We start from the raw sequence: 4,175 nt of genomic DNA, 5'->3' as shown, positions 1-4,175 counted from the left end.
ACTCACTAGTCTTATCAACGCCTTATATACTTTTTCAACTGGTTACTAATAATAGATCAAAAGAATGTCTCAAGGTTGTAAATATCTTACCAGACCCACTCCCACAACATACATTTTAGGATAACAGGATTGGTCAGAAGGTTCTTAAGGAGAAACTTGTCCTCAAGCAAGATACATTGTTGTTATATAAGCATTAGCACAGAGTTTTAAGGGAAAACATACCCTTGAGCAAGATGAGTTGTTTTGTTGTGTAATCATTAGCTCTGGGCTTAAAGAAAATTAGTTTTAGGTGAAATAGATTGTTGCCATAACAACTCAGAGCTTAAGAAAAAAAGTGTATTATTGACTAAGATGGAAGGAATGGAGGGAAAAAAAAAAGCTTGTCCCTTTCTCCTCCTCGAGGGCCCCCAGACTCCTTACCAATCTACCTAAGAATTAGCTCTCTCAACAAGTATCATTGTGCTCTGTTCATTTCATGAATATGAATCTTCTGTCCTCAGCTTATTTTGCCCCAGGGCCCAGGCCACTAAGATACCTAATAATATTTCAATAAATGTGTGAATGGAAACCTGTAGGTTGATTTGCTAACTACCTGTTTTTGCAACTTACTTCTACATTTTAGCACTTTCTGGCCCTGTTCTTCCAAGACCTCAGGCTGCTCCAGCGCCTGCTGTAGCAGCCTGTTTAGGCTGCAGCCCTGTGTCCAACTCTTTCCTGCCATTTTCCTTACTTCTCAGAGTAGTTTATTACTATCTGGGACTTTTTTTTAGCTGGAGCCCATTTACAATAGCAACAAGGAAATAAAACATAGGTACAAAGCCAGTAAGAAGTGAGACCTATATGAAGGAAATCACAAAAGTTTACTGATGGATCAGATTTGAATATTTGAAAAGAGGCAAGAATCTGAATGGGAAGATTCATATTTCATCTATTTAAAATAGATGAAATTTTCATAAAATAATTACAAATTTTTCTATTCTTTTCCCTCTATCATACCTTGATACTTCTATCACAATCTTTCCAAATGCATGCTCTCCTCCTCAGTTACTTACTCCTTCTGATTTAATCTTTCAAACAGTTTTTGAATCTTTTTCCTCTTCTACATATCCACCCCTACAATTCCAGTTTGATCCCCAATAATTTGTTACCTGAACTGCACTACCAATCTCCCAACAATCTTGCTGTCTTACTTTTGACCTCTTAAATTCACCCTCAAGTGCCAACTCTTTCAGAAAACTTTAAAGGCCATGCTTTTTCTGTGTTCTCAGATCTCTGACAAGGCTGAACTGCTCATAACACTCTGCCCAGATTGTGCGCTGCTCACCTTGGTGCCTTTGTCCATACTGTCCCCGTGGTGTTGTCTCCCATAGAATCTAATACAGTCCCACTGTTTCACTCACCTCCCTGCAGTGCAATGGATTATGTGTCTATCTTCCAACTAGACTTGCAGGCAATGAGCTCGCCTTATTCCTCTTTGTACCCTGGAGATTAGCATGATGCCTGACATGTAACAGGCCCCCAGTGAATATTTGCTGATGAATGGATGAATGAACGCACAGTTCCCGAGCCCTCTGATTGCGAAAGAAAGAAAAAAGAACATCTTTCAGGGATATTCTACTTATATAACAGGACCATAAACAAATCTGCATCGGGTACATGGAACTGCTGAGTGGTAGGAAACAAAAACAGAATAGTCAGGGTTGATCAGTGAGATGGAAATAAATAAGGTTATTTGAGTTGAAACTATCATTCTTTGCATCAGTGATAATAAGACATATATATTCATGGTCCTATTATTCAAAGAGTTGTGAAGTGTTGACAGAAGATGTACTGTCTGGAATTTTTGCTTCAGTGACTCAAATTATTACTGGTAAAATTTAAAAAGAAAAGAAAACAAACTGGTGATCTTCTTAAACATCTTTAGTGAGACTGTAGCTACAAACTTTCTGCTAGAGGGGCCAGGTGGTGGGGATGGACAACTCTAGATTATCTCATATAATGTCTGTGTGACCCACAGCTGCAGTGTCTGTGCCAAATCAGCAATGAAACCAGGAGGGCTGAGCAGCCTGGCAGACCTAAAGAAGGCAGTAGATTCAGAGAAAGCTGCAGCATAGTGTCAAGCTCAAGGCTCCCTTTCGGTCGTTTGTGAGAGAGCACATCTGGGCGTGTGGGTATTTTTTGACTTGTTAGGGAAAATTTTTAATCAAAGTTCTGTGTTCCTGAATATTAGCAGGCCAGTATACCACACCCTTCATGATCAGGCCTCTGCCTTCGTCCTTGGTTTGTGCCTCATTTTTAGTTAGGTGTCAATGAATACTCTGTCCAAAGGTGTGCTGAGCTAATGGTGTTCCCTGGATGGATCACGTATGTCTCCATGCTTTGGCATTTGGTGTATTCTGTCAGAATTCTGTCCAGCTATAAACAACAAAGACTTAAATAAAGAACAGACTAAACCAACTGAAACTGAAAGATAATGTGTTTCACTTTCACATAAAATCTGGAGAAGACAGTCTAGGGCTGGTAGATCAGCTGAGGCCCTCAGGGACCTGGGCTACATTTAGCTCATCACTAACATCCTTACAATGTAGCTTTTGTATCTATGGTCTGAGATGGTAAATATCATATCCAGTTTACAGTAGCAGAGGGAACTAGAAACAAGTAAAGGGGCAGAGGGCATTTCTTTAATGGAACATTTTTAGAAGCTTCTCACAACACTCCCACTTACATTCTACTTAATAAAATTTGTCAAATGATCACACCTAGCTGGAAGAGAAGGCAGGAAATGTAAGTCTTTAGTCTTGGGTAGCCATGCGCTCCAGCTCATTATTAAGGATTTCAATTACTATGAGAGATGAGTCAATAAAATCCTGGGGAATGATTAGCATTATTTGTTCTACCAAGAAATTCTTATCTTTTATGTAAAATGGTATAGCCCCTCTGGAAAACAATTTGACTGATTCTTGGAAAACTAAACATGAATTACCATATGATTTAGCAATTGCACACTTAGGCATTTATCCTAGAGATATGAAAAGTTATTTTAACATAACTGGTGAAATTGAAGTTGGCTGTATTATATCAATGTTAATTTCCTGTCTGTGGCATTACAGCACAGCTATGCAAGATGTTATCATTGGGGGTAAATGGGTGAAGGGTATATGGGATCTCTCCATATTAGTCCTTTTGATAGCACTGTATGAAATACAGTTATATTAAGAAGTTTAATTTAAAAAATGCCTTCAGAAGCTGAGGGGGAAAATAAAAAAATAACATAATTAGAGGTGGTTCAAGATGGCAGAGGAATACGATGGAGAGACCACTTTCTCCCCCACAGATTCATCAAAAGATCATTTGAATGTTGAGCAATTTTCACAAAACAACTTCTGAATGCTGGCAGAGGACACCAGGCACACAGAATGGCAGCCCAGTCTCTTTGAAAGGAAATAGGACAAAATATAAAAGATGAAAACAAAGAAAAGATATAGAGATGGAGACCCATCCTGGGGAGGCAGCCGTGAAGGAGGAGAAGTTTCCACACAGTAGGAAACCCTCTCACAGGCATGTCTGTGGGGAAGTTTGGAATCTCAGAGGGCAACATAACCAGGAAAAAAAACCCCACAGAATACACAGCGAACCACAACTACTACAAGAGAAGTGACACCGAGGCTTGCATCCACCGGCAGCGAGTAGGGGCTGGGCAGGGGGGCAGAAGCTGCATCACTGGTCCTTAGAGTGAGGACGGGCCTGAATTCCCTGAGGACAATCTGAGGGAGCTGATGTGAGATAGCGACCCAAACCAAGGGATCGCCAGAGAGACCGAAAAAACAACACCCTTTCCCACAAGAGGTTCTAACTCCACACGGTGACCCCTGACATGCTCACAGAACAAAGGATTGAGCAAATTTCAGAGAAGAGCAAGACAGCTGCCATAGAGGGCCCTTCCTCCGCAGAGGCAGAGAGGCAATTGTGCAACAGCCAGAACCGCAAGGCAAGGGGCTGCTGCAAGCTTGGCCCCAGAGACTGCATCTTCCACCAAACCATGAGCAGGCTCCCCATGGATAACCACATCTTCCTGGGATCCTGGACGGTTGACATCTGTCAGGAGTGTCACAGCCCGAGATCAGCTCCCCAAAGGACACACGTGGCATACCCGGGACTGTGCCCTAAAGGCACAC

This window comes from Giraffa tippelskirchi, chromosome 11, assembly GCF_054371585.1.
Source record: "Giraffa tippelskirchi isolate mGirTip1 chromosome 11, T2T-mGirTip1v1.2.pri, whole genome shotgun sequence".
Lineage (NCBI taxonomy): Eukaryota > Metazoa > Chordata > Mammalia > Artiodactyla > Giraffidae > Giraffa > Giraffa tippelskirchi.
The sequence above is the reverse complement of the archived record's forward strand: the minus strand, read 5'-3'. Positions refer to the sequence as shown.